This window comes from Artemia franciscana, unplaced genomic scaffold, assembly GCF_032884065.1.
Source record: "Artemia franciscana unplaced genomic scaffold, ASM3288406v1 PGA_scaffold_74, whole genome shotgun sequence".
In the NCBI taxonomy this organism is placed as follows: Eukaryota; Metazoa; Arthropoda; class Branchiopoda; order Anostraca; family Artemiidae; genus Artemia; species Artemia franciscana.
Window position 1 is genome coordinate 2153583 of NW_027062709.1, and position 23169 is coordinate 2176751.

At 34.4% G+C, this 23169-nt stretch overlaps 1 protein-coding gene across 2 annotated transcripts in view; it reads right to left on the bottom strand.

Moving 5' to 3' along the window:
- The window catches only part of LOC136042185 (uncharacterized), a 440431-nt gene that overhangs the window by 382989 nt on the left and 34273 nt on the right, over nt 1–23169 (bottom strand). For both annotated transcript variants that reach the window (XM_065727116.1, XM_065727115.1), the window contains exon 2: nt 18841–19094. The gene's annotated coding sequence lies outside the window, so the exon portion shown is untranslated. The remainder of the gene's footprint in view (nt 1–18840; nt 19095–23169) is intronic.

Sequence of the window (23169 nt, forward strand, 5' to 3'; positions counted from 1 at the left end):
CTCCCTATTAAGGTAAAAAATAAATAAAAAGACAAACATTTGTAATCTTTGGAAAAACACAAGAATTCGTCACTATGACCAAGAAAAAAAAATACTGTAATTAGTAAGTAATTATTGCTGTTTAAAAATAGTAACAAAACGCAAAGATAAAATTCTTATACGTTTATATAATTTTACATTAAGCATCTCTCCTACGTTGTAAATTATAATATAATTTATGCATTATACTTTAAAGATAGTGTTACATTAAAATGCTACAAATAAAATAAATTTATTTAATCAATTTATATTTATTTGATATTTTTGATTTTTTGTGTTCTGAACATATTTAAAATACTTTTAATCATCAATTTATTGGAATTAATTATTTTTTTAAATAAATAACGTATTCCTAACAAATTATATCTATATGATTTATAGCGTAAATTATTCAACCATAAATTATTTTCAAGCTTGAGTTAGACTGAAGAGTTAGAACTCTCAGATTGTTACAACTGTTTGAATCATATTTATATTTTTCACTTAAATTACCCTTCTTTTTTATATAATTCATTTAATTACGAATTTCTAAAGTCTCAAATTTCTAAAATAAATAGCTCAAAAATAAATAAATAAGAGACATGAAGGTTTGGGGTTATGGCCCTTCTCTTCGCTTTGGTTAGAAAATTACACAATTTAATCATTATTAGAAAATAAGCGTCAAGAACTGAAATATATAGTGAAAGAGGGATAAAAAAAAGGATAAGAAAGAAAAGAATCTAGTAGTAAAATAGAGCAAAAATACTTCAGTAAAACAAAATTGAAAGAAAAGATGGAACCGTTTCCAATATTGATGCCATTACAAACAAGCACTTGAAAATCTTTGTTTCATGTCTTAATTCTACAATTTTGAGTAAGCAATTTAATTCTTGAAAAAAGAATTATACGTTCCTCCCATTACGTTAACTTGTCTTTGAGTGGTTGGACATATTGTTTTATTTTTTCCTCTGACGGCTTCTCAATTTGAGTTGCGAACACCCAGTTTGATATTCTTTCTTAAGAAGACGGCTCGTTTACACCAATACTTTGACGAAATGATGATAGAATTTGAATTCTGGCTTTCTTCAAGTTTGACAAGTGCTTACAGAAAGCAAATTAATGAGATGAAATTGATGACATCGGATTATCTTTAGTAATTATGTCGTAATGTTGTCAAAATTTCAAAACGTTCATATATGTGCAAGTCAGTCTCCACATATTTGGGTATAAATAAAATTAAAGTCATATACATTCTATGTTAAAGCATGCATATAAAACTACATATGCTCAAATTTAACTTAAAAGGGAAAAAATCTCAAAATTGGAATGGCCAGAGGTTTAGTAATGATTCAGGCTAAATAAATAATGGTGCAATAAATCGCATAGATTTCGTTATTTTTGGCTCTCAATTTTTTATTAGTTAATTAAATTCCTAGTTTATAACTTTCTGATGGCTTCAGGAAACACTTAAGCAGCAAAGAATGGTAGTGAAATCAGATTTAGAATTTACTTGATAAAAAAATAATAATAATAAATAAACAACAAACAGACATAAAAACTCGACAAAAAAACAGCCTCAAACGAGACTGCGGCCAGTAGAGAGAAAAGAGACGAAAGACTAAAATAATGTGGATATCTCGCCTGTATCTAAACTAGGCGCCCTTTAGCTGAGGATGCCTAGTTTAGATACAGGCAAAATATCCAAGTTATTTTAGTCTTTCATCTCTTTTCTCCCTACTGGCCGTAGTCTCGTTTTTTTTTTTTTTTTTTTTTTTTTTTTTTTTTTTTTTTTTTGTCGAGTTTTGTTGTTTGTTGTGATGGCTGGCCATTCGGCCTAAGAACTTTCATATAATAAATAAAAAAGATATAGCTTTTAGATACTATTCTTCGTGGCTGTACTAACGGATGTAAGACCAGACATTATTCTGTCCCTATTAAGCCCAAAATTTATGAAAACAGCAAATATTTGTGATTAAAAAGTCAGTTAATTTAAGAAAATGTAGTATATCTTTCAAAATGCTGATTTTCGTGGGGATATAACATCAAACTTTACTCTGCCCCTATTACGGCCAAAAATATATAGAAATAGCAAATATTTTCAATTTAAGAAGGCAGTTGAGTATGTTAAATTGCAAAAAAAAAGTTTAAATTTTTTTAAATGCTCTTTCTCATAGGTACGCTGACAGGAGTAAGCCTAGACTTATTCTGCACCTATTAACTACATATATTACTACTAAAAGCTCACTGTAGCAAAAACCCACCTGAGGCCAACACAGCTGCGCACACTCCTCCTCCTGCATGCCATTCTATCCAAAGGTTCTCTCTTTACCCCCTCCCAATAAGTTCCAATTTTCTTTAACTCCTTCCTTAAGACCTCTTACCCCCAGAGGCGCCATTTGTGGGGGGGGTCAGGGGTGGGCAAATGCCCACCCCAGATTTTCCAGGGGGGCCCAAGATTCCACCACAAAGGGCCCTATTCCGGCCATAATTATCCATTATGTCCAACATAATCCATTCTGTTCAAATGATTTGAGCTAACTGCACGCCTATTAGCCAAAGAGCGTAACTACCTGACGACCCTTGGGGTAATTACGCTATTTGCTATTAATCATTGTAAACTTTAAAAGTAGGCTAGATTCATAATAAAAGTCTCAAGTTCTGTCAAATGCCCCATGCCCACCCCAAGATTTGGCCCAAATGGCCCCTCTGCTTACCCCCTCCCCAATTCTGGGACTCCTACTCTCGTGTGGCCCTAGATCGGTGGCCGAAAAGAACGATCTTCGACAGTATATCATCCTTCATCCACAAAACACGTCCTATCCGTCTCAACCTTTCTTTCATTATAGCCCTATAATGTAGAATAGAACGAAGTTTTCCTACAACTTATTGTTTGATATAAGGTCAGTTAAACAGATAACCCGAAATTATTCGTGGGCAATTTTTCTGGAAAACACTGAACAAATCCTTCTCAGTCTTCCTAAGCGCCCACGTTTCAGAACCATGCTGGACCACTGTCACCATTGTAGCTTCCAATACTCTTAAATTTGGTTTATGGAGTTATCTTCCTATTCTTCCGAAATTTTATCAAGGGGGAAGTCCACACTGAACCTTGGCTATTTTACTTTTTACAGCATCATTACATCCACAATCGTTACTAATAATATTGCCCAGGCATGTGAATCTCTTCACGTGATCGATCTTCTTGCTACTCAACATCACCTCTTCATCTTCATTTATTCTAGTGTGAGCGACTTAGTCTTCTTAATATTAATTTTCAAACCTTATTCTTTCACACTGAACTCTCAAAACTCCAAAATGTTATTTTTCCTAACATTTCTGTTTGGGACACTTAATTCGTCAGCATAATCTAATTCTAAGAGTATTTTACCTTCTCATTTGATTCTACACTCTTTCATAGCCTGTACCGAGTTCCTTAAGACAAAGTCCCTCGAAATGATCCATATAAAAGAGGATAGAACACAACCCTGCTTAATTTCTGATTCAATACCCAACCAGCAAATAACCTCATTTCTTACTTTAACCGCGGCAATGATATTTTAGTACAGAGCAATAATCACTTTAATTTTTGCCCTATTAGGGCCATAAATATTAAAAATTTGATATTTTTGAAAAAACTTGGCGCCTTTCTCAGAGGCAAACCAAAATTCGTCATTCTCACCGACAAATATTTCTGACTTGTTTATTTAGTAAGTAATTATTGCTATTCAAAAATAGCAACAAAAACAAAGCCATAAAGTGATTTTACTTTCAATTAAATACATAAAAACATCTCTCAAAAATCATAAATTGTTTCACTATCACATAAGACATCCAAAAATTGTTCAGACAACAGCTCAGCACCATTGGTATGTTCGGAAAGTCTCCAGCAAATTGCCGAATACATGAACCAAACAGACGTATGTAATCAGCCAATTAAGATGACAGTACTCGAAATCATCCATGCAACTTTTGCGTCAGCATAATTTTAATCTTCTTTTTTGTATAAGTTTCAAATTTCTAGATTTTCAATTTACGTACTTATTATCATAGTTTCTTCTAGCATAATTATTATAATATCAGACAAGAATTCCATAAAATGCATAGGTGACAGTCCAAGGCCGCATCATTTGTATTTTGGCAGCTGATAAATAAATAATCTACTTGAAGAAAATTGTGAGCTTAATTTTTTTTTTCTATTTAGGTACTTCTTGAAAAAGCAAATAATTGTTTTTGTCGGTCTTAATCCTCTATATATATTTCAGCCAAAGAGATTGCTGCCCTATAAATCCGTTTTGAAAACTATGTATAAATGTAATTGGTTTAATTTTCTGACGTCAATCGTCAGGAAGAAAAAACGAAAAAACAACATTGCCACTCTCTTTAGATTTTGGAGAATACATTTTGTTTTTATCTGTTACCAAAATAAAAAAAACTGTATCCCCTGCTCCCTACATTTTCGTGAACTCGCACCACTCGTTGAGTTTTGTACCCCTTTTATAACAGCAACGATTAACTAAAGAAAAAGTATCACTGCTATGTTATCATGTTAGAATATGGAACCGTGTTTTCTTGTGTGGTTTAAATCTATTGACTTATTTCTGTGACACATTTTATGACACATTATTGCTTAAGTATATGTTAGAAAATGAAGGCAAATAATCTAATCCTTTTTACTTTTTGTTGCAATTAAGTGTTGTAACTATTATATCAAATTTATCAAATATATCAAACTTTGGGCCGACAAATAAGAAACGAAACCTAATTGGGTTTTTTTTATATGGAATTTTAAGATAATAAAAAGAACGAAAAGTTCATCAGTCACAACATTTATTATAAAGAAATTCGGTAAAATTGCCAAAGATCTGGAAGATGCAGCTGACCAGCTTAATAGTGACAAATGCGGTTAAGGTAGGAAATGAGGTTATCAGCTGGCTTCGTATTAAATCAGTAGTTTAGCAGGGTTTCATTCGATCCCTGTTTAGAGGGATAATTTTAATGGACTTTATTTGAAGGAGCACAGTTAAGGCAATTGGAGAAAACGGAATCAAACGGGGAAGTAAAATTTTCTTGGACTTAGATTCTGCTGATAATTTAAGATGAAAGTGTTGACATCTGAGATGTCAAGTCTGAGATGTTCAAGCATCTGAGATGAAAGTGTTCGCAAAATGAACGAGCTTTTAAGAGTTTTGTGAGTTCAGGATGCAAGAATAAGTTTGAAAATTAATATTAAGAAGACTAAGCCGCTAAGGCTAGGAATAAGTGAAGATGAAAAGGTGACGGTGGGTAACGTAAAGCTTGATCAAGTGGAAAGCTTCACTTACCTAGGTAGTATTATCAGTGAAGACAGAGGGTGCAATGAAGATGTTAAAAGCAGAATAGCCAAGTCTCAGAGTGTTTTTTTCATAGTTGAAAGAACTTTTGAAGAATACAAAGATAAGACCGCGAACAAAAAATAGAGTATTGGTTGCTACAGTGATTAAAGTGCATGTATGGATCTGAAGCATTGGCGGTCTGAAAAACGGAGGAAAAATTTGCTAGATGTTTCCCAGAGAAATTATCTGCAGATTTTTTGGGTGTACAAGTTACTGACCATATCTCAAATAGTAAGCTGCATGAAAAAAGTGGTTTGATCTCACTTTCTAGGGCTACAATGAGAGAAAGTTTGAGATGGCTAGGGCACGTTCTGCAAACGAAGGATGACAAATCGCCAAAGACTGTTCTTTTATGGGCAACTTTATAGAATTAAACGAAATGGCGATCGTCCTCGGTTTGGGTGGAAGGATGCTGTAAGGAAAGGTTTAAGGGAAATGGGAACCTCCTGGGAGGGTGTAAAGAAATAGGCTTTGTGTAGATTGAGAAGGAGAAGGACCATTTGTAGCTGTGTTGAGCTTAGGCGGCTTGATGCTGTGGTGAATATTATTAATAGTAGTAGTATACACTTGAACCTTAGGAATGAGGTATCTTAGGTAGGGAAGTTGAGGTAAATATGATTTCTGCTGTAAATGATGATATGAGTGGACTAACCAGACTGAGTTAAGGCGCAGATCAAGAAGATCCATTGGCTCCATCAAAAAACTAATGCAAGAAAAGTAACGAAGTGCAACGTATTTGAACAATTGAATTCAGAGGGCGGTGAATATCATACCATAATGAGGCAAAAGCTTTGGTGCGACAAAACTAGCCTTAAACTAAAATATAAGAAGATGAAATCTTAAGTCAAGCACTGTGGGAAAGGAAAAATTAAATGGGAGAATTTAAAACTGTCTCCTCTAAAAATCTACATGAAGATCTGTGTATTTTGTAATTTGGCTCGTTGATCCAACGAGAATCTTGCTATAAAAGCTCAACTGAATCTTGAATCTTCATAAACTTCATTTTCTAGTCATCCTAGTTTGACAACGGACACGGTTCAGAAATTGTATTGAGAAATAAGTCGGGACTTCGTAAAATATAGGTTGGTTCTGAGAAATTGATGTTGGAATAAATATACTTCAGTTTGGACAGTGGAGTTTCTGTTGGGATTACGTACTAAGTCGCTCTGTATATATCAAAAGCGGAAGGTAATACTGTTATTTCTACAGTGTCAGTTTTTTTTATCTATATTTGCAATATGGGTCAACACTCATCGAGGAAGACGGCTTTTGGTAGGGAAAGTTGAGTGCAAGGCCTCAGACCTACAAGGCGTGGCTTCATTCACTAAATCAAACAGTTCGTGGTAACGAACTGTAGTAAGGAGCGACCCAGCTCAATAGCAAACGAAACTCTAAAAAACCGAATTTTGATCCTAAAAGATACATCGGAAGAATCATATTTTCATGCTGATTTCAAATATATAAGTTCCATCAAATTTAGTCTTTGTCATCAAAAGTTACGAGCCTGAGAAAATTTGCCTTATTTTGGAAAATAGGGGAAAACACCCCTTAAAAAGTCATAAAATCTTCACAAAAATCACACCATCGCATTCAGCGTATCAGAGAACCGTCTTGCAAAAGTTTCAAGCTCCTATCTACAAAAATGTGGAATTCGTATTTTTTGCCAGAAGACCGACCACGGGTGCGTGGTTATTTGTTTTGTTTTGTTTTTTTCCAGGGGTCATCGTATTTACCAAGTGGTCCTAGAATGTCGCAAGAGGGCTCATTCTAACGGAAATGATAAGTTCTAGTGCCCTTTATAAGTGACCAAAAAAATTGGAGGGCACCCAGGCCCCCTCCCACGCTCATTTTTTCCCAAAGTCAACGTATCAAAATTTTGAGATAGCCATTTTGTTCAGCATAGTCGATAACCATAATAACTATGTCTTTGGGGATGACTTACTCCCCCAAAGTTCCAAGGACAGGGGCGGCAAGTTGCAAACTTTGACCAGTGTTTACATACAGAAATGGTTATTGGGAAGTGTACAGGCGTTTTCAGGGGGATTTTTTTGGTCTGGGTGGGGGAGGGGGTACAGAGGAGGCGGCTATGTGGGAGGATCTTTCCTTGGAGGAATATGTCATGGGGGAAGAGAAATTCAATGAAGGGGGTGCAGGATTTTCTAGCATCACTATAAATAAAAAAAAATGAAAAAATAAACGTGAAAAAGTTTTTTCAATTGAAAGTAAGGAGCAGCATTAACACTTAAAACGAACAGATATTATTACGCATATGAGGGGTTCTTCTCCTCCTAAATACCTCGTTCTTTATGCTAAAATATTTTTAGTAATTTCAACTATTTATTCTACAGCCTTTCGGATTCAGGGGTCATCAAACACTTCGTGGTAACGAACTGTAGTAAGGAGCATCCGGCTCAATAGTAACCAAAACTCTAAAAAAATGGAATTTTGATACCAATAGCTAGATCAAAAGAATTGCATTTTAATACTGATTTTAAATACATAAGTTTCATCAAGTTTAGTTTTATCCATCAAAAGTTACAAGCCTGAGAAAATTTGCCTTTTTTAGAAAATAGGGGGAAACAATCCCTAAAAGTCATAGAATATTAACGAAACTTCCACCATCAGATTCAGCGTGTCAGAGAACCCTGTAGTAGAAGTTTCAAGCTCCTATCTACATAAATGTTGAATTTTGTATCACGGATGCGTGTTTTTTTTTCAGATATGATCGTATCAACCCAGTGGTCCTAGAATCTTGCGAGAGGGCTCATTTTAACGGAAATGAATAGTTCTAGTACCCTTTTTAAGTGACCAGATAAATTCGAGGGCACCTAGGCCCCCTCCTACGCTAATTATTTTCCCGAAGTCACCGGATCAAAATTCTGAGATAGCCATTTTATTCAGCGTAGTCAAAAAACCTTATAATTATGTTTTTGGAGACGACTTACTCCCCCACAGTCCCGGTGGTAGGGGCTACAAGTTACAAACTTTGACCAGTGCTTACATATAGTAATGGTTATTTGGAAGACAGACGTTTCCAGGGGGAGTTTTTGGTTGGGGAGAGGAGTTGAGAAGAGGGGGATATGTTGGGGGAATTTTCCTCGGAGGAAATGGAGGAAGAAAATTTCCATGAAGGGAGCGTAGGATTTTCTAGTTTATTTAAAAAAAAATAGAAAAAAAATAAGAAAAAGTTTTTTCCAACTGAAAGTAAGGAGCAGCATTAAAACTTAAAACAAACGGAAATTATTACGACGCATATGATGGGCTCACCTTCTCCTAATACCTCGTTCTTTATGCTAAAGTATTTTTAGCAATTTCAACTATTTATTCTACGGTTTTTATGTTTCAGGGCTCATTCTTAAGAAATTGGGACAAAATTTAAGCTTTAGTGTAAAGAGCGAGGTACTGACGAGGGGGTGAACCCCTTCATATACGTAATAAAAACATGAGAATACAGAAGTTCGTTACGTACGCTAATTTGTAAGTTACGTATATCTTCTACTAATAAAAACATTCGTAAAAAATTAAAAGTTCTAGTTGCCTTTTTAAGTAACCAAAAAATCTGAGGGCAACTAAGCCTCCTCCCCCGCTCCTTTTTTCTCAAAATCATTCGATCGAAACTAAGAGAAAGCCATTTAGCCAAAAAATATAAATATGAAAATTCTGTTTCAATTATTCATCTGTGGAGAGCCAAAATCAAAACATGCATTGATTCAAAAACGTTCAGAAATTAAATAAAAAAACAAGTTTTTTTAACGGAAAATAATGAGCGACATTAAAACTTAGAACGAACAGAAATTACTTCGTATATGAAAGGGACTGCTTCCTCATCAACGCCCCGCTCTTTCTGCTAAAGTTTTTTACTGTTTTAAAAAGTAGAGTTAAGAGAAAGAGTCAAACTTTAGCGCAAAGAGTGGGGCGTTGATTAGGAAGCAGCCACTTTCATATACGAAATAATTTCTGTTCGTTTTAAGTTTTAATGTCGCTCCTTACTAACAGTTAAAAAAACTAGTTTTTGTTATTTAGTTGTCAGAAGAGTAAACCTGCTATGGGTAATGTGAAACCCGAAAGGTTCAGGAATGCAACACATCTCTCGTTATGCTTTTAACATTTATATGCAAATAAAAACAATAAAAAATGATGTCCAAATGGACTGATCAAGGGATTTCAATTCCTCCTCTCAAACCCTCTGGCCCCTAGCCCCTGGATATACCCTTGGCTTGAGGCTACTTAAAGTATCCTACGTTAAGGAAAAAATTTACCCCGGAAGATTACACAAAGTAACACAGTCTTAAGTTGTGCTAGTATGAAAGGTTTTACGGCGTAGTGTGAAAGAATCCTAAAGAACTATAAAATGATTAGACGAGTGTTACGTAAATATAGTCTGACTCTTTAGCTATACCTTGTACATTAAAATCTGATCGTTCCGTTAGTCAGGTGAACCGATTTAGGCTACGTCTGACCGAAGACAGTAAATTTTTACGAGCGAAAATTAAGAAGCGACGTTGCCATACAAAATAAGATTTAAATGTAATTTGTTCAAACTGTTTTTCAAGCTGATTTATTGAAAGTAAATTCCTTTGAATCTACGCAACAATACTTAAAACAAATGTTTACCAGTCTATAAGCATGGAATTTCTCTTAAAAATAGTAAACTTGACTTTCTACGAAAAAGAATTCACATATTTACAATTGTTTTAAAGCGTCAGCAAATACAATAAAAACAATAAGGGCTAAAATTACATTGGGCTGAACAAGGAATAAGGGATAAAATTCAATTGCAGTCTCCTTAGCCTAAGGGGGCTGAGGAGGGCTACGCATATCGAGTAGAATTATTTTTATGGCTTGATTTTTGATGTTGTTTCCCGAGCTTCATTTCTAAGTTAAGTATCAGGGAAAGAGTGATATCTGCCTATTCAGAAACATATGAAGATTCATTTGCTCTTCCATGAGATATGTTTTGGATGTCTTAGGAATCCTGATGAGATTTCCCCAAAATCATGTCATAGGAACCCAATTGGAACACCACTTTGATGAGCTGATGATGGAAATGGGTCTTAGCTTTCTTCAAATTTGACAGATACCCACAGATTGCAAATTGAGGAGATGAAAATTCATGACACCATGTTATCTGTAGGCTGTTGATTTAGGACAAGCTTTCATATTTTCCGAAGTGTTGCTTGCTCTTGGACATGAGAATCATTCCTCGCATACTCTGAATAGATAACACTTGCTTGTTCACTGATGTTTAAATTATGAATTATGCTTCAGAAACAGCATCAAAGATCAAAGAATAAATGTCTTCATTCAAGAATGTATTGTAAAATATTGATGTAACTTCGGGGGGTAGAGAAAGTAGAATATATAAAAATTTAGCTCCCAGGGCTCAATTGGTCCGCTAGTTAACATTTTTTTTTTTTTTTTTTTTTTACGGCCAGACGTCATGAACATTCAGATCATCTCGATACTGCCATAAACCCGTGGGGGTTTCACACTGCCTATCGTGGTATTTTACGCCTGTTTGAATTGCTCAGCCTTACTCTTTTATCTCCAGACAAAGACATGCCAGTGAAAGCAGCCAAGAAGGGAACAAAAGAGAGGAAGTTTGAAATAGGAGTTTATTTGCTTGAATGGTACAAAGAAATTTTTCTCATTGGGGTGAAGGGTGGTTACATTTTTCAAACATGAGAAGGATCACTGCTACATCCCTTGCTTATTTGCCTACTCCTAGCCCTATCCTGTACTTCGCCAAGCAAGCATAAATTCTTATATTCATAGTTTCTTACCTCTTGTCATGGTTGCAGCAATAGCTGCAACCTAGTAAAGAACGAAGTTCAGCCAATAGTTCAAGTTTCAAGTTCAAGTTTTTATTTCAACATTCACAAATAAATAAATAAAATACAACACTTTCGCGCTGGGGAAAACCTATGAGGGTTTGTATTCGCGCGAAAGTCCACATATCTACTTATCTATAATAACAAATCCAATCTCTCTTAGTCATTAATACACAACTCTCCCTCCCCCCTTTCATTCCTCCCAACCCCAACTTACCCTCCTGCCCACACTTACCTCCCTAGCCCACCCGTACTTCCCTAGCCCACCCTTCTCCACCTAATCACCCTACCACCCATAGTAAAATTCAACATAGTAACATGAAATTTTAAAATGCGTTTGGAAAAAAAATGCTATTTATAGCATTTTTGTGAGAAAAATGTGAGAAAAAATGTGAGAAATAATGCGAGAAAAAATGTGAGAAAATATGTGAGAAAAATGCTATTTATAGATGATTCAGAAATTGTAACGGTTACTTCGATTATTCTTAATAGTAAAATGTAATTTTGCACACAAATTCACATGAACTCTGAAAAGCTTAAAACCCTTCAAGAATGGCGTCGGATCAAAACGAAACGTATACCATTAGAATCACAATTGTTTAAAACACTGAACAGGACACTTACAGACCTCCACCTTGAATAACAAGGAAAATCCCTTTTTAGCATGGGATACTTTTTAGCACTGATACTTCCTCTTTTTGTTTCTTGTTTTTACACGTAGAAACCCTGTATTTCTTACAGACAAACATGATCAAACAGTTCGTGATAACGAGCAGTATGCAAGGACCGATTCGGTCCAATAGTAACCGAAATTCTAAAAAAGATAATTTTGATAACAATTAGTGCATCCAAAGATTGGCTTTTTATGCTGATTCCAAATATGTATATCTAAATGAATTTATTAAGATTAATGTTACTCATCAAAAGCTACGAGCTTGAGAAAATTTGCCTGATTTTGAAAAAGAAAGGATACACCCCCAAAAAATCAAACGATCTTAACGAAAATCACACCATCAGATTCAGTATATCGAGAAACTGAAGTGTGGAGGTTTCAAGCTACAAAAAATATTTTCAAGCCACAAATCTACAAAAAAAATATGGAACTTTTTTTTTTTTTTTTTTTTTGTCAAAAGTTAGATCATGGATGCGCGTTTATTTATTTTCCAGGGCTGCTCGTATCGAACCAATAGCCCTAGAGTATCGGGAGAGGGCTCATTCGAATGGACATTAAAAGTTCTAATGCTCTTTTTAAGTGACCAAAAAATCGGGGGCAACTAGCCCCCATGCCCATTTTTTCGTAAGATATCTGATCGAAATTTTGAGATAGTCATTTGTTTTAGGATAGTTGAAAGGTGCAATGACTATGCTTTTAGGGTTGACCTGACCTCCACAGCCTCTGGACAAAGGGCTGTAATTTATGCAATTTGCCCATTGTTTACATATGGAGAATTTTCCATGAAAGAATAGTTTCCAGAATGAATTTTGGGATTTTACAAGGGGGAGAGGGATTTTCTGGTATGATTTAAAAAACGGTCCAAAATAAAATGAAAAAAAAATTACAAAAGAAAGTAGGGAGCAACATTAAAACTTGAACAAACCAAAATTGTTCTGTATATGAATGGGGCTACCCCTTTCTCATCCCAATCTCTTTACGCTAAAGTTCGACTTATCGTCAAAAAACTGGAGGGCAACTGGGCTTCCTCTCACCTCCTTTCTTCTCATAATCATTCGATCAAAACTATGGGAAAGCCATTTGGCCAAATAAATAAATATGCAAATTTCGCTTTAATTATTCATCTGCGGAGAGCCGAATTCAAAACATGGATTAACTAAAAAACTTTCAGAAATTAAATAAAAAAAAACAAGATTTTTTTTTAACTGAAAGTAAAGAGTGACATTAAAACTTAAAACGAACAGAAATTACCCCGTATATGAAAGGGGCTGTTCCCTCTTCAAAACCCTGCTCTTTACGCTAAATTTTTTACTGTTTTGGTAAAGTAGAGTTGAGAGAAAGAGTCAAAATTTAGCGCAAAGAGCAGGGCGTTGAAGAGGGAACAGCCACTTTCATATACGGGGTAATTTCTGTTCGTTTTAAGTTTTAATGTCGCTCCTTACTTTCAGTTAAAAAAAAAACTTGTTTTTGTTATTTAATTGAAACACAAGGGCCGTTGAATTCGAATGAGAAGTGGTTTTAACGAACTTTAAGACTTTCACGTTAAGAGCGACGGCTGAGGAAGGAGTGTCCACCTTCATATGAAAGTGGTATCCCCCTTCATATATGGCTCCTTACTTTCAGCTATATTGTGATATTACTTTTGTTATATTTTGTTATATTTTATTATATACTATTATTATATATTTTTTATTATATTTTTGTTAGATTTTATTTATTTACTTGTTTATTTTTTTATCTATTTGTTATATTCTATTATATATTTTAATTATATATTATTTTGTTATATTTTGTTGTATTGTTATATTTGTTATATTACTATTATTACTTTCATATATATTGCTCCTTACTTTCAGCTGTAAAAACTGTTTCTTATTTAGCTTCAATTAACCTCTAATAAAACTCTTGCTTTGTCCACGGGGAATTTGGAGGTGTCCCCCTCATATATAGGATACTTTATGTCCTTTTAATTGTTAATGTTGATCTTTACCTTATTTAACTTTCTTATTTAATACTTATTAAGCCCCAAAAAATACTTGAAGCTGTTTCAAACGGTAATTTATGTCGAATTACCCACGAAAGATTGTATAAAATATAATATAAAGTAACAATAATAGAGATTTGACAATAAATATACATTTAATAATAAAATACTGAAAATAATAACAATGTAAATGTGGTTTTCACCAAAAATGTCGTACAACAAATGTTGTCCTAGTCTTTGGAGTCTCGCAAACGATATATTTCTCTGTGGTTTCCGGTAAATAAGCTTGAAAATTTTCAAATTTTCAAATCAGTTGATAGCCTACTAGTCAGCCTACTATCAGTTGATAGCCTACTATACAGGATTGCTAAACCAAACAAGAGCACGGGAAAACACACAAAAATCTTCGCTGCAAAATGGATGCTGAAAGAACGGGAGGGTCTGACCAGCCCTTAGAAAGACATTGTTTCACCTGTTTAAATTTTATTACTTATTTTTCCGACCTCTCTCTCCTCTCTCTCTCTCCTCTCTCTCTCTCTCTCTCTCTCTCTCTCTCTCTCTCTCTCTCTCTCTCTCCCCTCTCTCTCCTCTCTCCTCTCTCCTCTCTCTCTCTCTCTCTCTCTGCATATTTTTCGAAAATTTCTAACATTTCACCAGGTTTCTACTGTTGTGGCAAAGTTGTGACAAACATCTCCAGCTAAACTTTTTTTTTATTATTTTTTGGACGTTTAATATTGCATTCAATTCCCTTAAATCATCATAAGAGTCAAGCTTATAATGAGTAATTTGGATTGTAACCAATTTCTTGTCATACTTATCAATTGTCAGAGTTTCCTAGCAATATATCACAACGTTTTTTCATCGGTTCTTGTCATATTCTTGACAAAGGGGCATCTTGTTATTGAATACGAGATAAATGTCAAATCACCTCGTAATATGTCTCAATTCAAACACCTCAAACCTGTCATTGGTCTTTTCCTCGCGACTCCAGTTAAGTGTCGCTCTGGGTGCCGCGTTAGAACAGATTATTTGTAAATGCTCTGTTTATCTATAAAACAATTATGAAAACACATTTCAACAAAATAAAACCCTTGACTACTTTTATTGTTTTCTAGCTTTTTCTAACAACCATCTTAAAATAATCATCTGAAATCTGTCATTAAGCATTTTCTGGCGACTCCAGTAAGTGTTGCTCTTGGTACCATATTGAGCGCAAGAATAAGCTATTTATGAATGCCTGTTTATCTACGTAACAATCAAGAAAACAAAGTTTAACAAAATGAAACCCTTGAATTACTTTAGTCGGTTTTTAGAATTTTTTTAGTTCTCTGGCAGTTTTCTAGTTTTCTAGTAGCTTTGTATGTCTCAAAATAACCATCTAACGTATATCATTAGGCATTTTCTAACAACTGCAGTAAGTGTTGTTACGGATACCCTGTTGAGTGTGAGAACAGGCTATTTGTAAATGCTATGTTGATAGAATAGTCATGGAACGCAGTTTAACAAAACAAAATTCTTGAATTAATTTAAATGTTTTCTAGCATGTTCCAGTTTTTGGAAGTTTCCTAGTTTTCTAGAATTCTAGCTGTGTTTATATGTCTTGAAATAAACATCTGAAATTTATCATTAGGAATTTTCTCACGACTCCAGACAGTGTTGCCTGTGTTAATGTGGCAGCCGAATATTTGTGAACGTTCGGTTATCTATGGAACAGTCGATTCTAGAGCATGAAAACAGACAAATTGTAAATTCTCTGATTATACAGAAAATGGTAAAAAAGAACATAGTTCATCTCAACGAAATCTTTGATTTACTTTAATCGCTATCTAGTATTGGTAGAGTAGGATCGGTTTAAAACAGTTTTGAAAAGCCACATTAATTTTGAATTGCAAATTTAACTCCAAAGATCAATCTACAAAATTTTTAAACATTTTTTATTTTTAATTTTAATTTAAATATACGGTTGTTTCAGTGTTTGCTGACTAACTATTTTCTGTAACCTCGTGAAGACATAATTTTAAATCAACTAAAACTCATTACTACCAATTCGCAGGTACATAATAACTGGATGGTAAACAGATATGACATTCAAATGTAAATAGATTTAAAAAAGTGTTGTAAATGTAATGAAAAACTATGAAAATAGAAGTGGTCCAAAGTTGGTTTTTAATGAAGAAATTATTATATTCATTATGTTCATTATTTATGTTCTTTTTTATTTATGTTCATTATTTATGTTCATTATTATGTTCAAGCTTTATGTTCATTCTTCTTATTTTTGTATTCAATCTGCCAACAATTTTCTCCTCCAGTTTTTTTGAATTATTAGAGAATTCACTAGCCATCTTTCCTACCCATTCGTTCGTATTACGATAACATAATTTCAAGTAGAATTATGAGGATTTAACTTTATTTAATTACAAATACTTTTTTCTGGGATTGCAGAAATAGGCCGAATATTTGGCTACAAGCCCGCAACAGGTCATTAGAACATATTTTTTAGTTGTACGTTCCCCCCCGCTCAAGAGCTGACGGTCTTCAATTTTGATCAACAAAACCAACAAAAAACACTCATCATTAATCTCAGTAATCATTAATAAATAATTGTTCAATAGTGACCAACTGACAAACCGGCTGAGATCAGCCAAAAAATCTTCAAGCAACAATTTCACTTGTTGGCAATTTCAAATCAACAATTATTAGCTAGAAACCCTTTGTTGACGAATAAATGTGTTGACTGTTGTTGACGAACCCTTTGTTGACGAACAAATAAATAATTGTTCAGTAGTGACCAACTGACAGATCTTCAAACAACAATTTCACTTGTTGACAGTTTCAAATCAACAACTATTGGCTAGAAAACTTTTGTTGACGAATAAATTTGCTGATTGTCTACATTGCACAAGAAGAAATTGCTGGCCATTAGCTTTAATCAACCAATCCGCGTGAAAATACCTGTTATTGAGCGTTAATTATAAAAGCTTAGGTTCCAAAAAATTGGACTTGCAGTTTTGTGTTGAGAGGGAGAGGACGCAATAAGTTTTCTTAAATAAAAAGAAAATATACACAGTAGGGCCAATTTATAAAAATTGGGGGGGGGGGCAATTTGTTTTTTTTTTCGATTTTTCCCACAAAATGCCAAAAACAGGTATATATCAGTGAAAATACCAATTTTTTAGAAAACTAGGAAATATCTAGAAGGGATGAATACCCCCCCCCCACCCCACAAGAGCCACTGAGCATAGACTATGTTCTTTTTTGTGCCTGTCTTATGAAAAGCTCTTTGGCTAATTCGTTATATTCACATAGTCAAGTTTCAGTCTCATTGAGAAAGGATTCGGGATTTGTCACTGACAAATAGAACATTTACAATGTATAGTGACAGTTTTTGTACCGATTTATTACAATTATAAAGTTTTTAGTGGTCGTAACTTTGAAATTTTTGTTGGCATTTTATCTTTCCGAGTCTTGCCAAGTTTGAACTTTAAGTGTCAACTTCTAGACAACAGACTAGTGTTTCAACAAAAAAAAGCAAAAAAAAAATATTTCCGGTGATAAAATAAAGAGAAAAAAAATATTAGTGAAAAAAATTTCTGGCAAACGAACACTTTTCTCGTTTTATATTTTATTTTGCATCAGTCAAGCCACACCTATAAGAATCTGATGGATGTTCGCTATTGTGTATTTAATTAAAATTTGCGCTCTAAAATGGTCTCAATAGCCCTTGATTTTGATAAAACCAACAGGATGTAAGGATATCTTCTTCTTGCATTTAGGATCCTTTTTGAACTTTGGAACCAACAGAATGTGATGATATCTTCTTTTTGAGCCTAGGGTCTTTTTTTATTGCTCATTGCATTACGTACGACCCACCCCCGATTTGGGAAGAAATAGGCTTTTATTGAGAAACCTCTAAGAAAAAAACATTGGTTCAGGCATCGTTTTGGAGGGCACACTACCCCTAAAGTTGTCAAAAATGAAAAAAACGTTTTCTCTAGATGACAAATTTTGAGGAGTTGTAGTTTATTTTTAGAGAACTGATTATTTCAGGTTTCAAGTTCTTTCAGAACCGGCTCGTGATAGTCATAAACTCTGAGTAACTGCAGTTTGCTTTTCAGATCCGGCTCTTTTAGATTTGAAGTTCTTCCATAACTCGTTTACTCCATATAATAAACTTAGTCGCAGTGTGTCCTTAACAATCGATTATAAACCAAAACAAGTTCAGGTTATCTTTTGGTTTACCTTGGTGGGTAGATTTTCCTCCTTGTAAACAAAATTAAGCTAAATCTAATTTTGAATTGTCAAATTGAACGCAACGAAAAAAAAAATATAATGCAAAACATTGTTTTTTGTTTTATCCTATAAGAAACAAAGATGCGAAGCAGTACAACCGATATAAAGTTTTTCAATCAGGATTATTTAGATTAACCTCCCCCCCCATTACTTTTATATTTTTAGTTGAAGAGTATAGCGTCAACATTTAACTGATCTAAAAAAAAATCTCATGATAATCTTTGTAAGAACCAGGCTGGGTCGATGAAGGTTCTCTTGTGCTGGAAGAACGTGCATATGGAATTTTAACCAATGACAAAGAAGGGGCGCAGTCAGATGCGCAGTAAAAAGAAACAAAAAAAGACAAAAAAAAATTGTCATTGCGAGTCAGTTTAACTTCAGATCGTATAATATCCTACCAGTTTTGAGTATTTAAACTCCAAATTTAATAAAAACTTAAAATGATCGGCGTAAATCTTCAAACGATATCATTAGCTTTTGCGGCTGAAAAAAAAACAGGTTATTGTTTTTAGACTATTACTACTGCCTCTGACAAAAACAATGAAAAAATTGAAGAACAAATAATATTTATTTCCTCTGTCTGTTCATGCAGTCTGATATAAATGAATCAAGTAGCTTTTAAATAAGCTGGTAGAGGAGGTAGTTTGAAAAAGAAAAATATTCACTTACTTTTATAAATATCTTCAGGCTATTTCATGTCTAACAGGTTCAATTCTGTGCTTAGAAATAACTCAAGACTACTCTTCAAGGTCCTCAGGATCATCCGAGTTACTTTCACTGTTAATAGAACTTGGCACAATACAAAACATTTTCCACTACACCAAAAAAAAAATGAACTACTTATTATAATACAGGTCTTATGTTTACTATCAGAAATTCTAATGAATGACACAATTTGGTTATCACCACCTGTAGACAATATCCTGAAAATAAGGAAAACTTCATAAATAAAAAGAATGGCATAATCAATATTAAATATTAGTTAAGAAAACACTAAGCATATTAAAAAGAATTGAATAAAATACAAAGTAAGTTTTCTGGTTTGGTGGTATACGTTCAAACTTCCAGAAGAAAAGGGCTAACCTAGGCATTTCCACCTCTACCTGCCACTTAGAATACCAAAATGTATAAAGTCTTGTAATATTGTGAGACATATTTCACTTCTTGAGCAAGAAAGGTCTCTTCAAACCTCCCCCTGCCCATCAAGAAGCAGGTAGTCGTCAAGGACTGGAGACAATTTAAAGGAAGCCCTGAATTTATCCTAAAAGCTAATTTAAAACAAACATTAATAATTGCTTATCTCATTCCTAAAGGTGCATTGTTTCATCTCACCCCACCCCTCGGTAATGACTAGAACCTGCTTATGTATTCTCATTACTTTGTACAATAGCGAACGGTAAACGCTATATGTGCAAGCCCTAACAACGTCATTTCTATGCGTTCAGAAGTGCGTTTCTGATTATCACTAGTCAGAAAAAATAAGTTGATTTATACCTTACAAGTTTCCTATTATTACTCACATGGATTTCTAAGCAAAAAAGGTCAAATGGAGTATCAGTTATAACAGTATAAGGATATACCCTTTATACTCAGATATACCCAGTATAAGAACATTCCCTTTACTGTGATCAGTTATTGAAAAAGAAACAGAAGCTGAATGTTTGGTGCTTGTCTATTACATGATAGGCCTACACAATCGAGAAGTGAATTTAGGTTAATTCTAATGGAATATACAAAAATACGATGAAAATAAAATACTTCAGTAACAAAACTATGAAAAATACAACAAAGAATTATGGTTGGGGGGCCACGCAGCAGGCATTATATTAAACACCTAACCTAATCCAACCAAATGCCGTCTCTATATATTAGGGATTTAATAAAAATATACCTACACCGTAAATTTCAACTGAGCATAAGCAAATTTTCTTCAAATACTGACAGGCATAAACCGGTTATTGTCTGAAATATAGATCCAAATGCTTGAGTGTGTACCATATAACACACAAATACCGAATGTTTTATCTCACAGCTAAGGGTAAGGACCTTCATGCGCGGCAACATTCTGAAGATGCAAAACAGTACGCGCGTCCTAGAGCATGTGCTAAAAAACAAATGTACACTGGTTTCTCGTGCATGCAAAATTATAGATATGCCCGCCCAAAATACAGTCTGGACGGGTCTTAATCCAAAGTTCCAGTGTGGCCTAGGGAGAGGGGAGTGTCAAAGTTTGCCATCCTCTATTTTGTTATGTTATTTAGAATAAAAATTAAAAACTATGAATATATTGACGAAAATATATTATTTATATTATCAAGCTTATTTTTGCACCATTGGTATATTTGATGGCAAAGAACCCTATAAAAATTAGTGAAATAGCAGATTCTCTGTGGCATTTAAGATATCTTATTTTATGTTTTAGGTCTCTGATGAAGCGAGTTTAGCCCAAAACCCGAGCTTTTGATGGGTAATACTAAACTTAATTAATCCTATATATTTGAAATCAGCATAACAACCCGATTCTTTTGATGTATCAATTGATATCAAAGCTCTGTTTTTTAGAGTTTCAGTAACTATTGAGCCATGTCGCTCCTTATTTACAGTTCGTTAGCACAAACTGTTTGATTAGCTCAATTTTGTAAATAATAACTAATTGCAGTTTGACGTCGTTCCACGGTGAGTAAAAACAATAATTATAACAAAAATGTTTGCCAAAAGGAATTCGGCCAAAGTTGAATACTTACAGAAACCTGTTGTACCAGGCAAAAGCGGCATAATTTAAGATCAGAAATACTCCTTGACAAACGACAGAATTAGTACAATCAATTTTTTTTTTTTGTCGACATTGGTCCTGAATATGTTTTGCTCTAATTTATCTTTATAATTCAAAGAAACTTACAATGTGTATCTAGTAAACTTTGGTCTCTAGACTCGTGTCTGTCCACGTTCACATACAAAATTTCTTGCGTGGTAGCAACAAATTGCGGCCAAACACTCACTTCTAGAGCCTAGGCTATATGTCTAGGATTTCAAAACCTATCAACTAGGAAATTTATTTTTCACTATTTTCATCATCTGTGCTATAAGTGGCGTTCATATGTATGTTAGACAGGACTTCTAGGACTAAGCAAGTGCACAGCCCGACATTTATGTCTAGGCATGGAAATTTAGTTTGGCTTACATGCGAACACCATTTAACAAACAGAGCTAGGGGGTTGTGTGGAACTAGTGTACCAGTGCTCTATCCATCCCGTTTTTTCTGTAACTAGTTTCTAGTTTCTGTAACTAGTTACAGAAACGAGACGTCTCACGTCATCTGGCTTTTCAATCAAATTTACCGGACTGAAACTATGGAATTATTTACCAAATACTTTGAGAAATGCTAATAGCCTACCAGAGTTCAAAAGTAAGATTAAAAGCTTCTTATTGGAAAATATTGAATTAGATCCTAATTTCTTGTACCGATAGTTCTCTATGTTTTGTTTTATTAATTTACGTTTGTTTTCTTTTTTTCCCCTTCTTCTTCTTTTCTTTTCTTACCTTATATTTCTTTTCTTGATGATTGAATGAATACTGTCACCCGTTACGGGCAGTGCTCTCTTAGGTTGTAATTAGTTTACAGTGTGTGATTTGTTTTTTGTTAATAAACGAATTGAATTGAATTGCACTGAACTGAATGTGCCCACAATTCGTGGTTGTCTTTTTGAGAAGATCCACTTAAGTGTTCTGGGGCTGGTTGCTATTCACAGGTATTTAGAGAATTTTACTACCATTCGCTTGGGCCCAATATGGAGCAAGATATTTGGTCCTGTGTTTCTTCATTAACTGGAATCTATCTAAATATTTGCAAACACGTTGGAAAATTTTCTGTGTTCTCTGCAATTATTTGCAGAGAATAGCAATTCTGTATGCTTAGGCTCTATTCCAGTTTGGTTAAAGGCACAATCACAATGAAATTTTACTAACAGCGAGATTCAGCTAGCACTAATTTAGGAAACACCAAAAACAAGAAGGACAATAGGGAGTTTCTCAAGACAGTGGGAAACAAATTAGAATGAATATTTCGGCCCTATGTCCAAGGGCCGTCCTCATGAATACAAATAAGAAAAAACAACTTACAAGAGGATAAAATCAATAAAACTAAAATGAACAGTTTTTCAAAACAGTACCAGCATCCTTACCTCAGCGAAGTTCAACCAGGACTGATAAATAAATTGTGATGAAACGAGGTAATTCATTGAAATGAAAGAAAATGATTTAAAAATATGTTTTTAATGTCAGCTTGGCTTTTTTCGTTCGTTAATTTTTTCGTTCAATGAATTGCCTCGTTTCATCACAATTTATTTATCAGTCCTGGTTGAACTTCGCTGAGGTAAGGATGCTGGGACTGTTTTGAAAAACTGTTCATTTTAGTTTTATTGATTTTATCCTCTTGTAAGTTGTTTTTTCTTATTTGTATTGCTGAGGACGGCCCTTGGACATAGGGTCGAAATGTTCATTCTAATTTGTTTCCCATTGTCTTGAGAAATTCCCTATTGTTCTTCTTGTTTTTATGGCACTTGGTATCTACCAAGTGATATACAGCGATCGCAAATTCCGTCGGTCCCGGTTTGCTATTTAGGCACTTCCAGGTAAGCTAGGACGACGAAATTGGCAGGCGGATCAGGAACCAGACAAGATTAAATTAGAAATTGTCGTTTCCCCGATTCGACCATCTGGGGGGGGGGGGTTGCAGGGATGGTTAAATCGGAAAAAAAGAAAAAAGGAGGTATTTTTAACTTACGAACTTAATGAAATTTGATATTTACAGGTATATCGTGTCTTAAAGCTCTTTTTTAAACCCCGACTGGATCTGGTGACATTGGGGGAAGTTGGGGGGGGGCCATATTCTTGGAAAACGCTTAAGAGTGGAAGTATCGGGATGAAACTTGGTGGAAAAATAAGCAGAAGTCCTAAACACGTAAATGACATAACCGGAACGGATCCGCTCTATTTGAG